Here is a 27,433-nt window from a genome sequence, read left to right as displayed (position 1 = left end):
CAAACAAATATGTCAAAACTATGTCACTTGGCATAGGAAGTCATTAATGCTTGGCATGCATTGTATTTCTGCTTCTAACTCGATGCCTGCATTACTCAAAATCCACTATTTTCTTGGCACTTGAATCACTCAGCATGGTCTATTTGCTTAGCACTTGAGTGACTCAGCACATGAGTGGCTCGGCACTCATTGCAACTCAGCATGGTTTAATATTTACATGTTGTGCTCAACATGTATTACTAGTTCGGCATGAGCTAAGTAAATAGCTTAAGTGTTTTGACACTCACTTGTCAAAACCATTCTAAGATCAATAATCTACCCCTTTGACATGAGTGTTAAAAACACTTAATTATACAATAATCAGCCTTCATCTTCTCAAGCATAACATATCCATGACTCGGCTTATATACAAAACTTCAAAATTTCAAAATTTTGTAATAACCTATATACCTCAAAATTAATAACTCCCCTTGAGTTAATATGTCTGATTTGTATCCAAAAATATATACTCCTTTCTAACTTCAATGCATTATATGTGATACTCTTTCATCTTATATGCTTAGTCTTGGCTAACATCTATATCTGTTGACTGCTTTACTCTCCAAAGATGTATATCACCGCACTGAAATAACTCTGATAACTCTGCTCCCCCTTTGTTATTTATGTTCCCTTTTTTTTCATACTCCCCAAATATGTTTCTCATGTTATATCTCTTCCTTTCTTTTATTCTCCCCCTATATTGTAACTCTCCCATGTTATATTTCTCCCCCTTTCTCTTTATTCTCCCCCTTTTTGACACTTATTTCAAATGAGTTATACACTTATAGTGTGTTTGTCGAAAAAGGATTTATGGAATTCCATTATGATTTTGAGGGCTATATCCTAGTTGTCACATGAACATCTAATGACTTGATTTGGATTGCAAGCTCGGCAACAAGGTGCACTAAGCCATCTAAGGTAGAATGATTGGGGTCTTTCTTCAATAGAGTCTCAGCATAACCTAGTTCCTTGTGTAGTATCTCCATGTGTGGGGTAAGGGATACTTGTATACATGTCAATTTGGCTCTTGTGCTAGCCTCATATGTTTTCAGTATAGCTAATTGACTTTGTTTTAAAGCAATGTTCTGAAATGCTTCTCACTTTGAGCTAGGTTCTAAGGTACCTTAGTACCTAATATGTTAAGGTTTCTCTCCAGACTCAAAATATGGCTCCTGGTCTCTTGAGTGAAGAGTGTAGGATCACATAGCTTTGTATACAATGAGAATATATTCTCAAGTACCTTCTTCACCTCTTCAACCTTAGTTGCCAATGCAACTTGAGTTAGTGCTATTTCACTTGATATTTTCTCATTCACCTTTCCTTGGAAATTCTTCTCAAACTATTCTAAATGTTTTGCAATTGTATCAAGGTCTTAATTACTAACCTTTTCCACTATATATGTTAGTTTTTCTATCTAGTGGCTTGGTCTCTTCAAGAGTTGATAGACTGAATGCATCTAAAAAGATGTTCTTTGTATCTTGGAGTGCTTGTTTTTGCCTATGTTCTCTCTTGAGCAATTCTTGATGGTTTTTCTTCTCTAAGGCTTGTTGTAATATGCCTATTTGTTCCAATGTCATAGTGTCATAATCAAAATTTGAAATCACAATTTCTTCATCAAGGCTTATGTCTCCATAGTGAATTACCTTATCAACCTTTGATGAGCTAGGGCTTGGCACAGTGGTTTGCAATGGTATGGCCTTTTTGCTAGGCTTCTAAAGAACCTGTGTAGAAGGACTACCAGATGCTAGTAGAGTTACCAATGCTTGGATGGATTCTTGTTTCTTCACCTTAGGTGTTTACTCATGTTCTTCAAGCTTGCCTTGAACTATCACTATGATTTGAATAGGACCTTATTCCTGTGCTTTAGGTACAAATTAATCTATCTGTCCTATTTTCTATTGTCCTGTAGTTGTATCTTTTTCTTCTTCTTGCTTCTTCTCAATAGTATCAACTTTGACACTTGTTTCAACTTTAGTAGATGTGTCTACTAATTTTTGAATTGAAGGCTGTATACTAGTAACTAAATGGATGACAGAAGGTGGTTCTTATGTATTCACCTTTTCCCTTGTGACCTCAGTTACTTCCTTTTGCAATTCTTCTACACTAACCAAAATTGGATTTTCACAAATTTTTTCTTGGACTGTAGATTGGTCTAGAATCTTTTTCAAATCTTCTATAGTAAGTGGATTGATATTCTGATTCAAAGCATCAGAAACATCCTTGAAAATTATGGTCTAGGTTGTTATGCTTGTGACATGAGGGGGACTAACATTAGGTATTTGTGTGTCTTGCACACTCTATTCATCTTGTTGTTGCTCAGTTGTTGTCTTGTCACCATCTTGCTTTTCAATTTCTTCCTCAGTTGTATTATATTTCTTATCATTAGTTTCTTTGTCATCATCATTGTCCTCATCCTTATCATCAAGTCTCTGAAGGGTCAGCTTCTCCTTGTTTCAGAATGGTTAACCCATAGATAAGTTTCCATATTTGGGTTAATTTCTTGACCACATATTCAATTTATTTTGAAGAATGTTGAAGGCTCTATATTTAGGTGTAAACCTAACAACATATCTTTTGACAGCCTTAGAAATCTATCCCTTTGTTACCTCTGGCATCACTTGAGCTAATATGGTTTCTCTGATCTATTTTTCCAAATTTAAACAATAATGCCACTTTTGCTCAACAATATCATATAGAGCTTTTGATATTATGTTGGAAAATTCTAGTGGTGTATTCTTAAACTTAGTCATCATGTCATATAATACCTCTTCCACTTGATTCTTTTCTTCTTTTCCCAATTTATCAAAATCAATATGCTTCAAACTAGATAAATCTACATTACTTCTGATATTTTCACATTAATTTTCAAGATCAGACAAGGGATTGTGACTTACCACTTTAAATTGGTTGTTTTCATCTAATTTTTCCCTTTCCTCATCTGAATCTGATTGTGCCACATATTTTCTTCTTTTCCTTTTCTACTCTTGGCCACCTTTCTCTTTTTTCTTAGTCTTTCCCTTGGCCTTCTAAGTTGTAGCATGTGTGCTTGATCTAGTGGTAGGAGTTGTTGGCTTGGCTGGGCTTGGTTTGACAATTTTCTTTTCCTTTTCCACTAGCTATGCTTTAGCCTTTCTCTTCTTTGGCTTGGCATGAGTAGGTGCTTCCTTAGCTTCTTCTCCCTTAGAACCTTTAGTTTCCTCCTCTTCCTTTTCTTTTCCCATGCCTTGAGTCAATGCAAGAGGTTCTTCTACTTGTGCTTGTTCTTCCTCTTCTTCCTCTTCTTCTTCTTCCTCTTCTTCTTCTGCACCTTCTCCAAATTTGGCCTTTAGTTTCTTTGCTAGCTTATCCTTCTTTTTGAGTGTGGAGGCAATTTTTAACTCTATGGTAATCTTTGACTTTGTCATTTCATAGTTGCCAAATATCTTTGCACTTTTATCTATTTCTTCTACTAGTAGTGTTATGATGGTTGTTGAAGCTTTATCAACATTAATTTCATACCATAGTGGCCTTAACCATCTCACCCTTGGTGTGGTAGCTTATTGAAAAGTGTAATTAGCATCAACAAGAAAACATATATCATTATAATGTTGTTCAACCAAAGAAATTAGTATCCTCATTTTTTCCTTCATTGATTTCTTCATTCTTTCCTTCATTGATTTCTTAAAGTCTTCAAAATAACTTGTCAGCAATGTTTCAAAATTTTCTCCCATTTGCTCAATGTACTCATTGATCTGCACTACAATTGACCTATTGGTCTTCCATCCAATAGTACCAAAAGAGGGAAATGTATTCTATACATAAAAGAATATGCAAACTAGAATTTAACCAAATTTACATTGTGCACTCTTTGTTTTCCTGATAGCTCCAAGATTTTCCATCAGTTGTTGTAGTTGTAGCTCTGCCAGATCATAAGTATGATCTTTCTTTACAATTTTGTAGCCAACATCCACAACTATGCAGGGTACACTATTCAATCTACTAGATTGATATAATTTATGAGAGATTACCCTTACAGAAAAGTTTAGTAGTGGATTAGTGATGGTATCTATAGTCATACCTCTTTTATTGCAAACTACTCCAATGTTCTTCTCAATTACTTCCTTGGAGTCACTTCTAAGTTTCTTTTGCTAATCTAGGGTTGGATAGCCAGTAACCCTATGAATTATTCTTTTGGTGATTTTAATCAGTCCTCCTTCCAACCATAAAGATCCATCATGAATTCTACTTAGCACAATTCTTATCCACTCAGTTTTAAACACATTCAAAAAATCTAGGACTCGAGTTAAACCCTTTTTCTCTACGATTTTGTATTCCTCCTTCAAAACACCATTCTTGCACAATCTGTTATATGCATCTCTAATTTCCATATCTCATATTTTTCCTATTTTGTAGTTGGAACACTTCCTAACATCTTGCACCATGATAAAATTTGGCGAGATCATTGACAAAGCGCGAGAAGGATCTTGTTTATAGGCAATGTTAGGAATGGCCTTAAATATTGGTTGTTTCACTTCATTAATGACAAGATGGACATTCAAAACCTCCTTCCCTTCTACATTTTTTGAGCTAGATGTCATTTTTTCAAACTAGGGTTTATGCAAAAGTAAACTATGTAGCTCGGCTTATAATAAATACCTTGTAAAATTAGTTAAATTGGTGTGAAATCATTGTTGGATTTTCTACAAATGCTTTGAATAGGTTTTTGAATTTCCTTCTACTTTGCTTGATCTTTTTTGAATTTGAAATGATTAATAATGAGCATAAATTAGTCGTATGCCCTTTGAAAACCTCGCATTTAATGCTTAGTGCTTACATAGTTGTAAGCTCAGCATCAACCATTTTTAGACTCAACTGGCATCTATTGATATTTCCATCACTCGGTAGCTACGATGAGTTTAACATCAATTAGATAGTCTAGTAGCTTGGCATCAACTAGTATTCCACTTAGCATACATATGAGACTTTTCATGCTCAGCAACAACGTAAAAAATTTGAAGATTTAACTTGAATTTTCAACAACATATTACATCTTTATTCATGCTAATGTAGTCTTTTTAGTACTATCTCCTTTAGAACTAATGTATGATATAACACTTGAATATTGGTCCCACATACCTCTTGATTGCCTAGCTTGATGAGGTGTGATCCCTTCTCCATTTGATGTGTTGTAATCATTCTTCTTTTTCCATGTCTTGTTCATCTCATCTCTAATGTGTTCAACATCTGCCTTGCCTTTTCCTTTATCAAATTCACAACTTGGTGCCTTTGACCTAGTTGGACAATGCTTGCTGATGTGACTAGTCTTTAAACAACTAAAACATGTAGTTTGACTCAACCACCTTTTGTAATTACCACTAAAATGTGTCCTAATGCAATTCTCAAGAATATGTCCATATTCTTGACAATAGTGATAGCTATATCTTGTATTATAATCCCAATTATAAAAGTTTCCATTGTTTCTTACCTTTTTTGACTTGTTTGATGACTACATGGATTTGGATCTGCATTCAAAGGCTCTATGTCAATACTTCTAACAATTGTAGTAACACCCTTCAAATCTTTGTTTATGCATGGTCTTGGTTCTACATTCATGTACCTGATGACCTTGCTTGTTGCACTTATGACAATGAGTCATGTTCTTAGGCTTGATATTCTAATTTGTACTCTTTCTCCTGCACAAATTAGTAGTATGTCCTTTCTTACCACAATTATGAGAAGTAAGTTTGGATTTCTTACCTTTTATGTTCCTTTCTTCAGTAGATTTGGATGATTCTCCTTCTTCAGTGCTTATGTAGCCCAATCCTAATGTATCTTTGTTGGATCTAGGGGATCTCAGTAATTGCTCAAAGTATTTGATGGCTTCACTTGGCTTGTTGAGACTTTAGGTCACTCTGCAATTGTTTATTTTGCAACTTCAATGTAGTTATCTCAATTTCTTTGACATTTAGTTCATAGTTAGCATTCATCATTTGACTTAGAGTATCTAATTGCATGTTGGAGATCTTGGTTAGCTTTTTTGACTTCTCTTCCAATCTGTTTGCCAAAATTGTTTTGTCTTCTTTAATCATGGCTTTGTCTTCCAAGGCTTTCTTCTTCTATTCAATCACTTCACATATTATTATAGCTTGTGATTCTTTCTCTAGCTTGAGGTTTCTCATTTCCTCAGCTTGGATTCTATTCTTTCCATTAGATTTGCAACTATTGAATCAAATTCATTAGAGTTACCCATCTGCAAATAGCTTGGTAGTGTCTATCTCTTTATATAGTGTGTCAGTATCTACAATAGCAATCTCTTTCCTTCTCTTCAAGGATATCTTTAGTTCCTCTCTTGCCTCATTCAGTTAAAGTAGTATGAGATGTACTTCAATCTCCTAGTTCTCAATAGTCTTTCCCATCTTTTATACTTTCATTTCAAGATCTTTCCTCAAAGTTTCAAAGCTTCTCTTTTAGAGAGCTTGGCTCTTATACCAATTGTTGGAATTACAAGTGAGAAGAGAGTAAACTTTTGTTAAAATGTCTCAGCATAGATCCTATGGTTGGCACTTGCTTTCTTGATAATAGATCACCTCTACACAATCTCTAATTGATCCTTCATGATCTGATATCTCAATGTTGTATCCTTCACTATATTCTCTATTCTTCTCTAATTGATTCAACAATTTTCTCTTACTTCTAACTCATCTTGAATGCTCTACAAACTATCTTGTTTGCACTTCCAATTCAATCATTCACCCATCATACACTACTAAGAGTTTAGGGCTTCATCCTCCTTAAGAATACTCTGGTAGCTTAGGGTTAGGTATGAATTTGCAGTTGAGATTCATCCATTTTGCCACTTAAACCTTCCCATTTTCTAATTGGTTCCATGTAATTACATAGGGAATCCAATAATAGATTCATCCTTATCTCCAAAAAATCATTATCTATCCTTAAGTCAACTTTAAAATGGTTTACATAGTTGTTTGTGCCATTACAAACAAATAGGTCAAAACTGTGTCACTCGGCATAGGAAGTCATTGATGCTCAGCATGCACTATATTTCTGCTTCTAACTCAGCACCTACATTACTCAACATCCACTATTTACTCAGCACTTGAATTACTCAGCATGGTCTATCTACTTGACACATGAGTGACTCAGCACTTATTGCAACTCAACATGGTCTAATATTTACATGTTGTGCTCAGCATCTATTACTAGTTTGGCATGAACTGAGTAAATAGCTTAAGTATGTTGACACTCACTTGTCAAAACCATTATGAGATCAATAGCAAGAACACAATCAAGCTATGTTGGAGATTGCCTCAGCCCTAAGCGATGCCAAGTTTGATGATATAAAAGAATGTGATAGTGCAAAGAAGTGGGACAAATTGAAGACCATATATGGAGGAGATGACAATGCTTTGAGAGCCAAATCAAAGAGCCTATGAGGAAAATTTGATGAAATGAGAATGATAGAAAGTGAGAATATACTACAATACTGCACAAGAGTCAAAGAAGTTGTCAATGTTATTTGAGGTAAAAATGGAGAAAAAAATATGAAATAGTGATAAGAAAGCTATTAAGGACTCTACTCTCTATATATTCTATTAGAGTTTCTATGATACAAGAGTTGAGCTACACTCGAAGTAATACTTTAACCTTAGAAGGTGTAATTGGTAGAATTACTTCTTTTGAGATGTCTAATTTTGATAACTACACACCTACTACTATTGAATCTTCTTTCAATACATAATTGGTTCTTAGTAAGAGAAAAGTCAAACATGTGAAGAGTGACAATGACACTGACAGTTCAGATGATGAGCTTTATTAACTTGAAGCACTTATTGCAAAAATATTTAGAAGAGGTGGAGGTAAATACAAAGGTTATGATGAGCTTTATTAACTTGAAGCACTTATTGCAAAAATATTTAGAAGAGGTGGAGGTAAATACAAAGGTAAATTACCTTCTTTTTTTCATGCAACAAGGTTGGTCATATTGCTACAAGATGTCCTAGCAGGGAAGATAGGGATGAAAGAAAGGAAAGAAAGTACAAAGGAAGAAGACATGACCAAGATTAAAAGAATAACAAGGATAAAAAAGGTAATAAATCTTGTTATATTGTCGAAGAAGAAATTGCCACTAAATCTAAAAGTAATGATGATGACGTTTTCTATATTTTTATGAAAGAAGATTTTGATGAAGATGAGAAAACTACATTAATCTCTTATATGAACAAGAGTGATAGATGGATAATTGATAGTAGCTTCTCTAACCATATGACTAGTTTTATGAATATTGGTCCATACAAAGGTGGATGTGTTACATGTTGAAGTTGATGAAAGATCAACCCCACAACTCCCAAGAATCACCTGCATGCAAGCACCTATCACAAAAAGAGAAAAGCAAAAAGCTATGGAGGTCAAAATTCTCAGATCCATAGATGAGACATTCTTGATGAGAAAAAAGGATATTTCTATTATCAAAACTGAATTAATAAATTACAAAAAGATCAATCCTTATAAAAGGAGATCAAAACCCTAACCAGTAAAACCTAGGTTCCATGATAATAATTAATAAAATAATTAATTATTATATGCTTAAATTTTAGCTTAAGTAAACTAGAGATAATAAGTGACTTAATAATTAAATCAAAATTATTTAATTAATAAGGAAATATCTTATTAACATTGCCCCTTAAGATAAATTTAGGGAGTAGCTAAAAACTTATAAACTATTGCTGAAAGAAAATTTGGGTCCTAACAACAAGGCCTGATGAGGTACCCAAGCACAACCAAATCTCTGTAAAGAGGAGAAATAGAGAAAACCACATGGAAAAACACTACTCCAAAAAGAAATGGAAATAAAATTTTCCACGAGATAGGAACAAAAGGATGATCATGAAGATCACCACTGAAGCATGAAGCTGCAAACACTAACAAATTGTTGATCTAAAGAACCTTCATTGTATAGAATATGACCAAGTAGAGAACACTAAGTTAGAGAGTTGATCACTCAATGATGAAAGGTATCTTCATGGCCTCCAAAAATAGGAATGAAAGAATGTTTGTATGGTAAATAATCCATCTCACTAAAATGCATAGGTATCTAGCCACTGCAATCGCCTAGTACATAGGATCAAATACTAAATACATAGCTCACTCCATTAAACCAAGAAAGAAATAGAGCCAACATAACTCCCTTATAATGTAGAGAGGTGAGACATAAACACTAAAACTCAATGTAATATCTCATGCAGAAAGAAGAACTAGGAACTTCAAGAGTGTAAAAGAAGTACAAACACCTATAATGGCACATGTCATCGACACATCATGAGGCTAATGTCATAGAAGAAAAGTTCACTTGACAAAGGAAGATGGTGAATATGACCAACATGAAACCCCCCAAGGCACTTTATAATGTAGTGTGAGTACAACAAAACATAAAGATGTGCAAGATCCCAAAATGTAATAGAGTGACACTTTATCTCACTTGACAAAGGAAGATGGTGAATATGACCAATATGAAACCCTCCAAGGCACTTTATAATCTAGTGCGAGTACAACAAAACATAAAGATGTGCAAGATCCCAAAATGCAATAGAGTAGTGCATTTGCAAAAATACTACGAAAGGATGTCAACAAAGATCAAAAGAGACATAAGGTTGATACAATAGATAGTACAACCCATGAAAAATCAACTAAAATAAAAAAATCAATCTTCAAACCTCAAATAACCAAGATATCCATCAAAATGCAAAAAACCAAAAATCTAAATGGGATGTGCCTAGAGCAGAATCTGGAAAATAGAATGTCTCAAGATATGTCTCCTAGAGTGCAAAATAGAAATCCTAAATTTGACAACCAAAATATCCATCAAAAGAGCACCAAAACTAAAAATAACCTGCACCACTAGAATAGGCTCGGAACTAGCTTTCCAGCAATATCTTGTTTACAAAAAGTAGAGTCCAGATGAGCAAGTTATGGCCCAAAAACCACATGTAGGTCCAAAAAGTGCTAGAAGGGGAAAATATTTTTTACCCCTTTGGGATCCATGTCAAAATGTTTTGAAAATTGTGCCCACTAGTATCAAAAATTATCTCAAGAAATGTGTCAGTTTCATATCAAAATTGTCTAGATTTGCATGCCAAAAAATCATGATTTTTGTGACCAAAATCTTGATTTGTGTGCCAAAAAAAACTTGATTTTTGTGCCAAATATTACAAAATCGACGTCTCAAGAAACATGTCAAAAAATATCAATTTTCAAAAAAAATCTTGATTTGCATACCAAAATTAAGAAAAGCATTGCCTCAGGAAACATGCCCAAAATCTCAATTTTTGTACCAAAAAATCTTGATCTACATGTCAAAAATCAAAAAATCACTACCTCAAGAAATGTGCCTAATCTAGTAGCAATATTATTTTGCCTAAAATTTCAACTATGTCCAAATTGGATAAATTTTATAGGAAAATAGGAGTTTTTGGGTGCTTTGAGCTAAACGGTGATGTCTGTTTGGGCTCAGAGTGCACCAAAAAATAGTGACCCCCAAATTCAATACTAAAAATCTCTAAAAAATGAAACCCTCTACAAGAAAAAACATAGATCTAATAGCCAATCCAAACTCTCATAAACAAAATAGGGCCATGAAGATCTAGAGCTCTGATACCATGTTAAAGTTTATGAAAGATCAACCCCACAGTTCCCAAGAATCGCCAACATGCAAAAACCTATCACAGAAAGACAAGCAAAAAGCTATGGAGGCTAGAATTTCTAAATTCACAAATGAGACATTCTTGATGAGCAAAAGGGAGATTTCTATTATCAAAAGTTAATTAATAAATTACAAAGAGATAAATCCTTATAAAAGGAGATCAAAACCCTAACAAGATAAACCTTGGTTGCATAGTAATAATAAATAAAATAGTTAATTATTATATTTCTAAAGTTTAGCTTAAGTAAACTAGATATAATAAGTAACTTAATAATTAAATCAAAGTCATTTAATTAATAAGGAAATGTCTTACTACTCTAACATTAAATTTGGTAATGTTATTCCATTTGTTGTGAAAGGTAAAGGTACTATTGAATTGACTGATAAGATCAAGTGTGACAATGTTTACTAGGTTGAAGGACTTAACTATAATATGTTGAATATTTCACACTAAATAAATCAAGATATAGAGTTCAATTCCATCATAGAAAGGCCAAGATATATGATGTTGATGGAAAGCTAATTGGAAGTGGTGATGAGACAAGAGGTAACTTGTTTTATCTAGATTTATCTAATGAGACATGTTTATTTGCACAAAAAGATGTTTGGTTATGGCACAAAAGGTTGTCATGGGAATTTTGACAATTTGATAAACATAAGTAAAATAAAGAAAGTAAGAGGGTTGCCTAAATTGAAGAAGCCTAGCAATGCTATGTGTAAACAATGTCAATTGGGAAAATGACCAAGTCTAGTTTCAAGAGCAAAACATACACATCTAGTGATATTCTGGAATCGGTTTATACCGACATATGTGTACCTATTGATGTTCAAAGCTATTATGGAGATAATTATTTCATTCTATTTGTTGATGACTATTCTAGGATGATGACTATGATGTTTCTGAAAGATAAATATGATGGTTTCTAGTTATTTTTAAGTAGTATTTGGCTAGAGTTGAATAAGAAATAGGAAAGAGTCTGAAGTGTCTGAGATCTAACAGAGGTAGTGAATTCATTTCCAATGAGTTCAATACATATTACAATGACAGAGGAATTAAAAGATATATGTCAGCACAAAGGACCTCTCCTCAGAATGGGATAGCTGAAAGAAGGAAAAGATCAATAATGGACTGTGCAAGAACATTCATGATGGAGAAGAATGTATCACAAAATCATTGGAGAGAAGTTGTTAGTATTGTTGTCTATACCCTTAATAGAGTACAAGTCAATAAAGGCAAAAATGCTACACCTTTTGAGCTATGGTATGGATATGCTCCTAACATAAAATATTTCAAGATCTTTGGAAGCAAATGTTATATATTCAAAGATAATAGGAATGAAAAACTTGATGCAAAGAGTGATCAAGGTATATTCTTAGGATATTCCACTAAGAGTAAAGCTTAGAAGTGTTTAAACTCTAACACTAACAAAGTTGTGGAAAGTGAAAATGTGAAAGTTGGTGAGTTTGTAGAAAGAAATGATCTTGCATTTAAGGAAGAACCTAAAGATTATAGTTCATCCATCTATGTGGATGATGATTCTCCATCCACTCCTACTGAACAAGAAAATAAAGTTGCAATTTTCAAGTAGACAGGAAATGTCAAGATGCAACAATAGGTTGTTGAGTAGCAAATAATGGGTGTCAAGCAATAGGTTGAAGATGTTGAGTCATAGAGAAGAAATGTCAACCATCAAGAAGATAATGTCCAGTATGCAGAGCCTAGATCATAACTTGAACAAGAAAGAGTTAATGAGAATGAGATTATCTTTCAATATGAACCTATTAAAGAACAAAGAAGGAAACCACATGTGCTAGCCAAGCTTGTGAGAAGACATCACAAAATTGAACAAATCATTGGTGATGTTGAATAAAGTGTTATAATAAGGAAAATATTCAAAGATGATACATGCTTACTATGTGAATTTGATCCCAAATCAGTGAAGGATACTTTAGAAAATAAATATTGGATTCAGGAAATGAATGAAAAATTTGAACAAATTGAGAAGAACAATACTTGGACCCTAGTACCAAGACTGAAGGATAAAAATAGTATCGAAACAAATTGGGTTTTTAGGAATAAGCTGAATGAAAATGGTGAAGTAGCAAGGAACAAGGAAAGATTGGTATGGAAAGGATATGCTCAAGAAGAAGGAGTTGAATATAGAGAACTTTTTTCTCCTATGGCAAGACTTGAAGGAGTCAGAACCCTGCTTGCATACTCAGCCTTAGATGGACGTCAAATTTGCATTTCTAAATGGTATACTTGAGGAGGAAGTATACATTGAATAACCTGAAGGATTTGTAGACCCAGACAAGAAGAATATAGTATGTAAATTGAACAAATATTTATATGGATCAAAATGAAGGATTTGAGCAATACAAGTCCACAAAACCAAAAGAACACCTACATGCAAGAACCTATCACAAAGAAGAAAAGTCAAAGAAAAGACAAGGGTTTTTCATTGAGAGTATAGAAAATTATAGTACTAGACTGAAAGAATGAATAAAATTTATAATTGATCAATCCTTATAAAAGGAGATCGTGAAACCTAAATAATTACTATTTAATTATTAATAGCAAATTCAAGTGCATAAAAGGAAATCTTAAGAAGGGAGTATAGGTAATTTAATAAATTGAATAAAATTAATGCTTTACTCTTACATCCCCCTTAAGATGAGCAATAATGTAGCTAAAAACAACATTGAAATAAAACTTGGGTCCCAGCAACAAGGCCTGATGAGGTAACCAATCACAAAAAAATCTCTATGAAATGGAGAACTAGGGAAAACCACATGGGAAAAACCCTACTCCAAAAAGAGATAGAAAAAAAGTACAATGATATGTCTCAAGAGGCTCTCTCAAAACCATAATTACAATGAAACTTCCCATGATAGAAGCTTAAGACTCCATAGCCCACCCACTCCCCCCCGAATGGAAAAACTCATGTGTTGATGAATAGACCAATGTGGCTCCAATCTTAAAGAAACAAAGGCAGTGGACAAGGAGGATGAAACCCATGAATGTAAGGTGAAGTTGGAAGTCCTAGTTGATGCTCAAAGGAGAATGCATCAGAATCCTGAAATGGAATCTCCAATGGAGGTGGGGTAATAAGTGTGTTGAATCTGACACCTAAGAGGAGATTTGTGTCCTCTGATATATCCTCAAAAGCTACAATAGGTGGCTCGATGACTAGAGCTACAATGGTAGGAAATTTTGAAGAGTAATCTTATGCAATAGATGGAATCTAAATAGGAGGTGGAGGTGTAGAAGTTACAAAACTAGTCTCAGGAACAACATATAAGTTCAAGTGACTTGATTTCACCTCATTAGTCTCTCATGAAGAAGGAGAATGAGTCTATCATAGTGGAGATGGTAGACCAAAATGAGAGAAAGATTATTAGTGGGAAGAATGATCAACAGTCATTGTAGCATTAATATTGCATGTCTCACTATCTTTGGTGTACATTGAATCTTGTGCAAACTCAATTGTCTTCCCTGTCCCATTGTGTGTAATCTGATAAATAGAGAGAAGGTTGGAGAACAAAGATGGAAGACACAGTACATCATGAAATTTCAATAGAACCTTTTTCACATGTGATCATAATAGTAATTTTCCCCATCAAAATTATTGGAGTAGGAGAAGCCTCAAAAGAAGAGAACAAATCCTAAGAAGATGACATATGGTGTGAAGCACCTAAATCCAATAACCATCTAGAAGAATATGGAGTAGTTATTGCACATAGTGCATGAACCCTTTTATATCTTTACCATCTTACTAAAATGATGATGATTAAGATGAAGATCTATGAGAAGTAGAAGGAATATCAATGTTTCTCTTCTAAAGGAGAGATGTCAAATCTGAAACCTATTTGGCATAGCCATCTAACTTCTTCTCATAGAAACTTGACTCATCATGATTGGGATTATTAAAATAAGAACAATTTGGTCTTTATGACTTTGGTTTATCTCCCTTAGGAGGAGGTGGGCTTGATGTGATGTGAGGGCTAGAATCAATTTGAGACTCTGTAGGACGTGACTTTTGTTTCTTCTCCTTCATCCCAAAGGATGGTCAAGCTACCAATGCATAAGTTTGTGAGCCTATGACAGAATCTAAATGAGAGATATTAGCTTTCTCTCGAGTCAAATGATCACAAAAAACCTCAAAGGATGGCATGGTAAATCTAGTACCCAAAGCATCCTTGGTGGAATAGAAGGTAGAAGAAAAAATCTAAAAGTTTCCATGAAGCTTAGAAAGAATCAAGTAAATGCACTCAGTGTTAGTCTTGGTTTTCCCACAACCCTACAATAAAGATCTTTTTTGTTTGAACTTCATCAAGAAGTCCTCAATGGAAGGAAAAGAATATGGTACATTAAGAGAGGTAATCTTTTCTCAATCTGAAGTACCCTGAACTCAATCACTGTACCAAAAAATCCCTCAAGCTTGGTCCACATATCTAAAGGGGTATTGCACCCATCAAGATAGAATATCACATACCTATAAAGAAATAAACCTCATTGCCTCATCCATCTTGTTCCTGTGCTAAATGAAATCAAAAGGCCTCTACGAAACTAGATGCACTATATCTAAACAAGACCACAACCCTTTTGACTAGAGAAGTCATGTCAATAGGGACTTCCATGTGTGATAATTATGAGAGGTCAGAAGTTTTGGACAAGAAGAGGTCTTTTCCATTGTTTTAGAAGGTTTTGGATTGTTTTTTGAAAAATTTCTAGTTAACTATTGTAAATAACAAAAATAATAATACAAAACACCCCCCACGATGCAAAATATCGAACCTTAACTACTAGAAGGAATGTGTATACAAGAAAAGGGAAAAAAGATTTAGTTTGAGAATAAAATTTACCTCTAAAAAAATAATGATGAAGATAATAGAGAATCTGGATAGTTATCAAGAAGATATTTTCAACACTTCTTTCAGATTGGAAAACGGAGCTAAAACGAGCAAGTTATGCCCCCGAGAAGATAGAAAGAATCATCTAGCTAGGAGCAAGAAAATAGGTACCAAAATAGAAAAAAATCCAAAAAATACCTTCATCATCATATCCATCTCAGAATCATCTTTATGGTGCTGATTTTAGATCCAAAAAACACCTTTGTATGCTCAAGATATCACCACAAAACCAACAGGGCCTCCATAGCAAAAAAAAATTAAAAAAAGGGAATGGGCTAACTCTGGCCCCTAGCCCCCTGACATGACGATGGGTTGGTGATTGAGTGTAGTGGTGGTGGAGGATGGGTGGCATAGTAGGATGTGGGGGCACATGGGTGGTAGTTGAGCAACATCATACAGGCAAGTTGACTAGAGGCAAGCGAGTGGTGATTGAAAACTGTCAGTGTCACCGTGGTGGTTAGGGAAACCACTAAGGTGGTTTGCTAATCACTATTGTTAAAATAATTGCATTTTTAAACAAAATTGAAAATTATATTTTTGTGCCTCGGAGTGTATGCCAAAGGTGTAGTGCCTCTCCAATTTGACTTTTGTAAGTCGTCCTAATGGATGCAACCTTGATGATCTTTTGTTGTGATGGGATCATGATTGTGACCCTGAGTGGTCTACACCGTTGAGGTGTTTGGATTTATGTTTCTTTATCAGTTGCTTTGATTATGCTTTTGACTGATCTTTGAGATTTGATGTGATTTTTGGTTCACTGAGGTTTGTGCCAGTGGTTACCAGGATCGATGTGGTATCATGAGGTTGTTCTATGATTACCCTGAGATGTGTGCAGAGATTGCACTGTGTACTATTACCATGCTACATTGGACTGGGTTCCTATAGCAATGGTTAGTCATGTTTATGACTATGTTCGCTTATGTGTTTTAAGTGTCTTATTTAATGCGTAAGTAATTAAATGGATTGTTCATGTGGGATTATTTTGGTTATGTGCTGCAGACATTTACCTTGTTACATTTCTGATTAGAGAGATATTTGTTACTCATGTTATGTTTACATTTGAGAGGACCCGAGGGTCAGATGCTACACTTTGATTCCAGTATCATAGATATTAGACTACTATGTCGTTCAGTTAATCATATTGCATGATGATGCCATTTTGAGATGACAGTGTGTTTTATGATGTTATCTGGTTATCTGGTATTTGGACATACCTCTGATTTTGTTATGTGATGGATTTAATGCTATGGTTATTTACTTCATTCCTGCGTTGTTATGCTTTATGCGAACGTGAGTGATGTAAATAGATTATTTTAATATAATTAAATAAATGGTTAAATTAGGTGATTTAATGCATTTATTGCTTCGGCTATGTTATTATATGCAATTGCACTTGATCGTGTTGTCTAGTGTGTAGGATTTATATCCCTGGCAGTGGCACATGGAGTTAGTGATTCAGCCATTCATATTTTACCAATGTCGTCCTTGTATGGTTGACGTATCCTTAATTAAATGTTAATTTAAACCTTTCAGTGATTATTAAATCCGAACTCATTTGCATTATGTGATTAGACCAGTAAGTGTGTCTGTGCATTTAGAGTTTCGCTTTGTCACGAAAGTTTTTTAAGAGATTTATGTGTTTTTGGGTTTTCGGGCTTTTTATTTGATTTATTTTAATTTCTGGCAGCTTTGCCATAGATGAATTCCTATTTATAGGAATAGCCTGTTTTCGTTTGGGTCGATTCAGGGTTTAACTGGATTGGCTGGTTAAATGCCCTAATCAATTATTCACTTGAAAAGTGAATAAATATTCAAAAAGGAATTTAATTCCTCACTTCTCACTTTCAAATTGGAAAGTTGGAGAGTAAAACCCAAAATCCTCTTCATGAGGATTTACTGTTTTGTTCGTTGTGGGAGCTACGGGCATGGGATCGTCGCGAGGTTGGGCTCGTTGGATCCAGCTCGGAGAAACCTTGGATTGCTGCGATTTTCAGCTACTTCTACGAGATATTTATTTTATGGTTCAAATTCTCGTTTTGCCCTTTTGGCTGTGAGGTAGGGCTTTCCTGTTTTATTGTTTCTGCTCTGTTTCAGCTTCTATTTTTTGTAGCCGTTTGTTTGGAGGCTGAGAACTAGTGTTTCCCTCCGTTTCTGTATGTTAGTTCTACTCGGTTGGGCGGGTATGAACATTTCCCTATTTTTTGGGAAGAGGGTTTGGAGTTTTGCACCGTTATGCTGGCCGTTTTTGCATACGGTGTCTGATTCCATTTATTTTTAGATTTTTGGGATTTTTGAACCCAAAGGCCAAATGGGTTTTAATTTTGTAATTTTCCAAATTTTTGGGGTTTTCAACTCGTTTTGCGTGCTGCCCTATTTTCTCGAGTTTTCTTGGCACATTATGGTTCGTGGACCTGGATGATCCTTTTGGATATCATTCAGACCACTATTGCACTTTTATGTTACATTGGGATGCGTGTCACACCCATACTCCCGACTTTGTGTTTGGTTGAGTGATTTTACACCTATTTTGGTTTCTTTTGGACCTTTGCTTTTGTTTCGTGAACTCTAGGATTCGTGTAGAATCCATACTCTTGGATTGAGGTCGGTTGCGTAAGTTCATGACTTTTGGTCTTGTTACATCATTGGGATTCGTGTAGAATCCATACTCACGGATTGAGGCCGATTGAGTGATTTTATGATGTACAATTTTATTGGCTTTGGGATTCGTGTAGAATCTGTCCTTCCCGTGTTGCTTTCAGTTGGGTGTTTTCTTTGCATTGTGTTCTCATTCTTGTCCTTGTGTTATGATCTTCGTGATGGTGGTGCGCCACACACGAGTACGTACACGTACATTTGTTGGGTGACTTGCGAGGCCCGATCTTTCGCGGATTTGCCAAAAGTTATGATCATTGGGGTTGGGATGGGAGTATGCATGCCCACGGGCACTTGTCGTAGGATGAGCATGGGTAGGGTAGGGTAGCATATGGAGGGGGCTTCTATCTCGCATCCTGGTGACCTTAGTCCCATAGGGTTGGCAGAGGAAGTTTTAAATAAGTGATAATTAAAGAAAATGTGTGACTGGTAATAAAACTTAAGATAATAAAATGTGTGTGCGGGGCCCTCCATTGAGGAGTTGAAACGCACGATCCGAGCTTGGGCTTGTCGATGCCAAGCGACTCTCCATGATGTCAGCCCCTACTTAGTAGCCTTTTGAGTGTCTGACCAGGACCTTTACTCCTTGCATTGTCTTAGGTTCTCGGTTGCAGCCATCATACTGTCTGGCGTGAGTGTTAGCCATGGATGTTCTTTTGTGTGTTTTTGGTTGGATCATTATCTCCATCAGCACGGCGGGTGTGGACCTACGGGTGCCACATGGTTGGGAGGCGTAGCTACCTTCACCGCTGCTAGGGACTGGTGTATAAAGACGGTCTCTTATCCTAGTGCGACCATTGCTAGATGTTTTCACTTGGTACTTCGAGTTTCGGAGTATGCTTTCTTGTGATTTATGCTTTTATTGGGATGCTTGTATATCATGTTTAGATGATGTTAGTTTACTTGACGCATTCCCTTATCATGATGTTTAGCATATGATTATATGACGTTATTTGATTTAGTAGTATATCTGTTGCTTACTGTTGTTTAGCATGTGATAGGTGATGTTATCTACTGTAGGATTATCTTTATGCTTTACTACTAGCATGTTAGATTTCCTTATGCTTATATTGTTGCATGTTTTAGTAGTGACATCCCTATTACGACAGTACTGACGATCTGGTCGGTGGCTTGGGATGTTACGCGCGGGGGATGGCTAGGACCCACGATGGTCTTATGATGCTATTGATGGTTGGGAGGAACCGCACATTTATTTGGTTGTTTAGTTCTGAAATGTATTTTGTTCATTGCGATGTTTATTTCAGTATGTGCTTTGCTTTTATGTTTTAGATGGTTAGATGTTCCTCTTTCCTTGCTGTTAGTGCTCTCGAGTGTTCATTCCTCGATTTACATGGATCCGGTACTCGCTGGTGTGGAGGTTTCCTTGTTTGTTTAGCTTTTTTATTGTGTTTTGTGTCACGCTAATTTTTTTCCTCATGCGAGATTGTATTTTCCTCGTGCGAGACTGTTTTCTCCTCGCGCGAGACTATTTCTTCCTTGCGCGAAAGAATACACTTCTCGTGCGAGAATGTAGATCTTCGCGTGGCACGTAGGGAATCCTCGCGTGAGAATGTGAATCCTCGCGCGAAGCTCAGTAGTCCTCATGCGAAGTGCATTTTTTCTCATGCGAAGCGGTGAAAGATCTCGCGTGAAACTCGAGACCAGTTTTCTTTCTCGCGCGAGAAATAGGGGCTATCTAGGTTTGTCGGATGAAAGTTCGGAAGTTGGTTTTGGACACCCTTTTGGTTTTTACACCTTCTTGGTTGAAAACAGATTTCCTAGGGGTTTAAAATATATCGTTTAAGTATAAGTTGACGTATATTTAATATATATTTTAATATATGCGACAAATCGTTTGAGATAGGTTTCAGACCTCTCAGAGATAAGTTATGGATTCTAAGAAATTTCAGGGCTTCAGAAATCCAGACTTAGCCAATTTTCAGGGCTTCAGGATTTCAGGCTTAGCCAAATTTTGGGATTCTGCATATTACCCTAGCTTGGTGTTTTGTTGATGAGTGGTCATTTCTTGTGCCCTCATCTTGTTGTTGTCCTTGTTGGCTTTGTTTGTGTGTGTCAGTTTGGTAGTGGCGTTTGGAGATTCGTTGGTTGAGGGGATTGTGTTGAAGTCTTCCGTTGCGATCTTTGTGATCCCTGTATGATGTTGTCTTGTGCATTCACACTTGTAAAAAAAAATATCTTGGCTTGATTTGAATCCTTGTGTCCAAGGATCTCCGGGCGGGGCATTACAAAAGGTCATAGGCCTCGGTATGTAATATCTTTTGCCTCCCCAGTCAACACTGTCCAAAATTAACATAGTTTATATGGAAATAGGGGTTTTGACATCTTCTAATTCCAACTGCGAGGTTTTTTTGGCCTCAATGTGCTCCAAATTTTAGAGGCCCCCTATTTTCACAAAAAATACCCAAATTTGGTCTATCAAACACTCATTCTTCTTTTTCTCCAAATAAGAAAGGCTACATCAAGTCAAGCTTTGATACCATGAAGGATTTGAGCAATAAAAATCCACAAAACATAAAGAACACCTACATGCAAGAACCTGTCACAGAGAAGAAAAGATAAAGAAGAGGCAAGGGTTTTGCTCAGAGAATATGGAAAATTATATTATTAGACTAAATGAATGAATGAAATTTACAATTGATCAATCCTTATAGAAGGACATCGTGAAACCTAATTTAAGAGAAACCCTAAGAGGTAAATGACATTTAGTAATTACTTTTTAATTACTAAATGGAAATGCAAGTGCATAAAGGGAAATATTAAGAAGGGAGTAAAGGTAATTTAATAAATCAAATTAAATTAATGCATTACTCTAACAAAAATAAGCCCCAAGAGCATAGTATGAAAGACTGCATAATTACTTAGTGAAGATTGGTTTTGAAAGGAAAAATGATAATAGTAACCTATATTTGAAGATTGGTAAGAACAATAAAGTATTGCTATTTGAAAAACTTGTTGATGACATTATATTTGGAGTTAAAGAAGCATTATGCAAATCATTTTTTGATCAAATGAAGAAGGAATTTGAAATGTCAATGTTTGGTGAAATCAAATTCTTTGTTGGATTACAAGTATGTCAAATGAAGTTTGGTATTTTCATTACTCCTAGTCCAAATATATCAAGGAGATGCTAAAAACCTTTGGAATGGAAGATTCAAGACCAGTGAGCCCACCTATGTCTACAAGACATAAGCTATCTACAAATGATCAATCTACTAATGTGAACCAGACACTATATAGATCAGCGATTGGAAAATTTCAATATTTTGTTCATAGTAGACCTAATGTTGCATTAGTTGTTGGTATAGTTGTTATATTTTCATAAAATCCTAAAGAGAATCACATGATGGCAGTGAAAAGAATATTAAGATATCTGAAAGCTATAGAAGATTATGGATTGTATTACAAGAGAAGTGATAGGTTTGAATTGAAGGCATTCACTGCCTCTGATTGGGTAGGAAATATTGATGACATAAAAAGCAATAGTGGAGATGCATTATTTCTTGAAGAAAGATTGGTTTCATGGAGAAGAAAGAAATAGAATTGTATTTCCCAATCAACAGAATATGTGGCTTCTGTAGTGAACTACTGAAACATTATGTGGATCAAGAAATTACTAAAAGGAATGAAGGAAGAAATTACAAATCCAATGGTTATCTATTGTAATAATACAATTGCTATCAACATATCAAAGAATCCAATGATGCACACTAAGACCAAGCACATTGCTATCAAGTATCACTACTTGAGAAAACTAGTTCAAACAAAGAAAAAATTGTTGACATATTCACTAAAGCCTTACCTAAAGATGCTCATTAATATCTTAGAGGTAAATTAGGGGTGATTCCCCTCAACAAAGAAACTTAAGGAGTCATGGTACATTGCATCAAATGTGCTAATCAGAATACCATACACATTGATGTAGGAAGTTCTACTTTAGGAGATGCCTAAGGTAGTAAAGTTGAGAAGAAGACTAGCATAAAAAATCAATCATAAGCAGGTGACAGAATTTAGCCAGACATGCCAATATCTACATAAACCATATGTATGAAGAAATTGAAGCCAAGAAAGATAGTGTCTTTGGCATTTTTGTTAAAGATGGAGAGATTTACTACAGGGGGAGAGATATATCAAAAGAGAGAATCACCAAAGAAGGATATAAACCTCAGAGAGAGAGAATAGTGATAGAGGAAGAGCTTCTAAAAATGCAAAGATAAGACTTAGAATGAAAATAAGGATATCGTTCACTCATGTTAGTTAAATCTTTTGGATTGCATGGTAACAAAGAGGGAGATCATATTCATGTATTGTAAGATGTATTGAGTTGTTTCCATCAATGTGAAAGAGGGAGATTGTTGTAAACTACAATTGGAACAATTTTTTTTTGTCATTGATGTCAAATCTTCTGATGAGACATGTTTCTATCTTATCTAAATGTCATATCTATTTTGATTGATGACAAGGATTTGAGAGATTGCTCATAACAAAAAAAATCTAGAGGCAAGGTTGAGTTATGAAAAGGAAGCTACAATGGACATTTGATTAGTTATACTTTGACAAACCAAAGTGATTGTTTATATCATTGATGTAAATCTTAACCAAGTAATAGAGTAAAAGACTAAGGAATTTTGAGTGATGCTAGTGTCAACTGAACCTTAGTACAAGCCAAGAAAATTTAGTGTTGAATGAGCATCAATATTGACTGAGTGATAGTTGATGTTGAGCTCTACAAAAACTAAGTGATTAAGCGATGACCAGTGTTAGCACTTATTTATCATCAAGTGACTGTATTTTGAATGCGTAAGAGGAATCATGATTTTCAATCGACTTAGTTGATTTCTTGGGATATGGAAACCATGTTGAAGATAAGATTGATGAGTTGGATCATTTAATTCAATGAGAGGATTAGGTAGTATATCTATTATCAAATTCAATGGAAGATAAGTTTCTAGAAAAAGAAGAAGATGGATAGATACAATGAACTTGATGAACCAGGTTGTAAACCCTAAGATCTACGGTGATCGTGAAAATGGAAAAAGAAAAAAATTACCTATTTAGAGAGGAATAGAGTCAATAAGAAAGTGCGAATGAGTGTGAGAGTAAAGAAAAAGAAGTGCTTGCATAAATTTTGTTGAATTTGATAAGTGAATCTCAGCATAAGCCTTAATTTTGATGTAGAGAAGATTGACTACTTGAAGGGTTTCCAAGCAAGTTAAGAGATAGAGTTGATAAGAGGGACTTATCACTAAATCAACACATGAGTCAAATAGTGATCTGAACCTATAAAAGTGAGTTGTAAATGATATAGATCAAAACCCTACTATTTTCTTCCTAATCATTGTAAATAGTTTGTATTAAAATCCTTTTAATCAAAGGTTGACCTAACAGCCCTTAAAGGACTTAATAGTCTATGTAAATCCTTTAGCAAGGTGACATTCTAATTGGAATGATCAAATTCCTCTTACAAGGCCATTCATAATAGGGTGCTTAAATCCTCTAACTCGATCACATTTAACAATGTGTATTGTAACCTTTAACAAGGTTGGCTCCTAACAGAGCTCACTTCGAAAGAGTGAAAAAGTGGTGACATGTTGATGGTGGTTTTTCCCAAATTGGGACTCCATGTAAAATACCAGTGTCAAACTTGTGTTAAATGTTTTAAGAAGTTTTTCATTTACATGTTTACATTCAACAAAGTCTGTTATAATAGGAAAATGAACTACTAGTAATTTTTGTTATCAATATTCAGTAGAGACCGAGCTACAACAGGATAAGCAGAATAGTGAATATTTAATGTTTGATTGTTCAAATGGTACTTATGGACCTTGAGTGATTGATTCAACACCCCCCCACCCACCTCCCTCTATTATTGTAAACATTCTAACAGTTTGTTGCAACTTGATAATAGTTAAGATAAGAACAAGAAGATTTCCACAATCCATATGATATGCTTCTAGAATTGATTGTGTGATTATTTTTGCATCAACATTTGAGGTCACACTTTGTGATCCATCATTAGGATAGAAGAGAAAGAGAGCATCATGACGCTATCTTTCTCTTCTATCTTGATGATGGATCATATAGTGTGATCCAAAACTTTGATGCAAAAATAATTACACAATCAAATCCAAAAGCATAAAATAATAATAATTAAGATATCACTAGGTAATAACTAGAAACTTACTGATAGTTGATAATGTAAGGAATAGTTTGATAACAGTTTGTATGAAACCATTTGAAAGAAATGATTAAAGATTCTACTGAGTGATTGGATGTGTTGAAGTTATTTTTGTTGATGTTTTGATGGTGTTAAAATTTTTGAAGGGACTATGAGATAAATGGACATAACTGATTCACCCCCTACACCCCCCCACCCCCCCACACCTCAATTATCTAAAAATTTGGTATCAGAGTTGAGTGCTTGAAGAAATAAGTTTAAAGGAACTTAAGAAAAAGATCAATATGTATAAGAGAGAGCCACCAAAGCTTAACAAGGAGAACTTTTCTTCATGGCAAGACCAAATGAAGCTACATCTTTTAGGTATTGGAGATAATGTCACACATTGGTTAGAGAATGAATATGTCACACTTATTGGTCCCCTGACTGTGGAGAAAATGAGTGACAAGATAAATTATAATAGTATGATGATTGATATTACATCTACTCTCAATGATGCTAAATTTGGTGATATAAAGAACAATTCCAATGCTAAGAAAATGTATGACAAATTGAAGCTCATTTATGGTGGAAATGACAATGTAAGGAGAGCCAAAGCTAAAAGTCTTAGAGGCAAGTATGATGAAATGAGAATGAAACAAGGAAAAAATGTTATAAAATATGTGAACCAAATCAAAGATGTTGTGACTGCAATCAAATTTGTTGGAGGTTCCATCTTGGATTCTAAACTTGTAAGTAAAGTCTTGATAACTCTTTATCCTATTTATGCTATCAAAGTTTCTATTATTCAATAAGTAAGAGTTATGCCTATATATAATCTAATACTTGATGGTCTAGTTAGTCGGTTGATTATATTTGATTTGAGAAATTATGATAACAATATGGTTACAAGGGAAAATACCTTTAAGTCTTCACTAACCATTATCAATCCAAAGAAAGAGAGGAAAAGAAAAGAAGAAAGTGAATATGAAACAAAAGATGACTTGGATGATATTGAAGCATTTCTTGCAAGAAGTTTATCAAGAAGTAAATGTAAACTACCCTTGATCTATTTCAAATATAATGAGGTTGGTTTCTTTATTGATAAATGTCCTAACAGAAGAAAGTCTGATAGAAATGATAGAAATGACAAGAAATATTTCAAGTACAGGAAGAACAAAGATTACAAAAACAAAGGCAATAAGTCATGCTACATTGATGAATAAAATCATATTGAGACAAGTTCTAATGACAAAATGGAAGTAATTGAAATGGTCTATGTTGCAATAAAAGAAGAGCCAAATTGTGAAAGGTATGAGAATGAAACTTCCCTTATTTAACATGTTACAAAGAATGGCTCATGGATTATTGATAGTGGTTTTTCACATCATATGACTAGTGATCTAAGTAAGTTTGAAAGTTTTAAAGAAATTGGTGATGATGGAATTATTAAGTTTGCTAGTCATGTTCCATACTCAAAGAAAGGTAAAGGGTCACTAATGTTGAATGATAAGATCAGATGTGATGAGCATATTGATTTCAAGGACTTAAATATAATCTTTTGAGTGTTTCTCAATTTAATAACTCAGGTCACAAGCTGGAATTTGAGAAAAGGAAGGTCAAGACATTTGATGATGAAGGTAATTTAATTAGAATAGTGATGCAAACTAAAGGTAACTTGTTCTACCTTGATCCTATGGTTGAGATGTATTTATTTTCTAGAGTTGAGGATGTGTGGTTATGGCATAAAAGGTTGTGTCATGTAAAGTTTGAAAATATGGTGAAAATTGGTAGAAAGAAAAGAGTAAGAGGCTTACCGAATCTATAAAAACCTAAAAATGTTGTGTCTAAAGAATGTCAACTCGGTAAGATGAAAAAGTCTAGTTTTCGTAGCAAGACATGTAATATTCTAGAATTATTGCATAATGATTTATGTGGTCCAATTCAAGTTGATAGTTACTATGGTGATAGATAACTTTATAATGTTTGTGGATGATTATTCAAGGATGATGATTGTATTGTTCATGAAAGTGAAATCACATGCTTTTGATATGTTTAAGTTATATAAAGAAAGAGTTGAAAGTAAAATGGTAAATCATTAAAAATTTGATAAAGGAGGTGAAATTATGTGTGTTGAATTCAATAACTTTTTTACTAAGAACACCACAACAAAATGGTATTGCTTAAAGGAGAAATAGATCTATCATGGATTGTGTGAGGACACTAATGATTGAGAAGGAGGTCTCTCGAATATTCTCGAGAGAAGCACAATACTACATTTGGGCCTAAATTGCAATGATAGGTCATCACAATTATGATGGTCACCCCTCACCCAAGAGATGGTACTAAAAATTAGCTCCCTTCAGACAAGCATTGGACTTTTTCTATTGCAAAGTATGATTTCAAGGGCGTTTGTCACAATTACGATGGATAAAACTATCATAACTTGGAAGAAGTCAAGGAAAAGAGTTCATCTTCACTTCATCCCAATTATGATAGTAGATCATTGCAATTACAATAGCTTAAGCTTTTAGGCTTCTATCACAAGTGCAACGGGTATGTGACAGTTGTGTTGTGGGAGTGACAGCTATCTATCAAAATAGGTCATCGCAAGTGTGATGGGTATAGGACAACTATGATGTGAGAACGATGACTATCTGTTAGAACAAGTCATTGCAATTACAATGGGTAGCCAAATTTTTTTTAAAAAAATTATTGGTTGTCCAATGAGGTCCTTTTACTACTGAAAAGATTATCAAAAAAAATTTGCAGTATTGAATATCAGTTATACATGACCAACCTGTAAATTTAGTGGGCAAATGTTCTATGTACAAAATACCATGGGACATTTAAGTCTAATTTGTTTTATATAACCATATTATAGATGATATTTCTAAAAGTATAAAAATGAGTGAACAGGATTCGAGTGTTCATCTTCTTTTGAAGACCATAGGAAAAAG

The 27,433-nt window shown here is 34.6% G+C and overlaps 1 pseudogene; it reads left to right on the top strand.

Moving 5' to 3' along the window:
• The window catches only part of LOC149570064 (putative disease resistance protein At3g14460), a 140,924-nt pseudogene that overhangs the window by 84,955 nt on the left and 28,536 nt on the right, over positions 1–27,433 (top strand).

The sequence above is a fragment of the Cupressus sempervirens genome, chromosome 3 (genome assembly GCF_028749045.1).
Source record: "Cupressus sempervirens isolate cs-2001-9-10 chromosome 3, ASM2874904v1, whole genome shotgun sequence".
Lineage (NCBI taxonomy): Eukaryota > Viridiplantae > Streptophyta > Pinopsida > Cupressales > Cupressaceae > Cupressus > Cupressus sempervirens.
The sequence above is the reverse complement of the archived record's forward strand: the minus strand, read 5'-3'. Positions and strand labels throughout refer to the sequence as shown.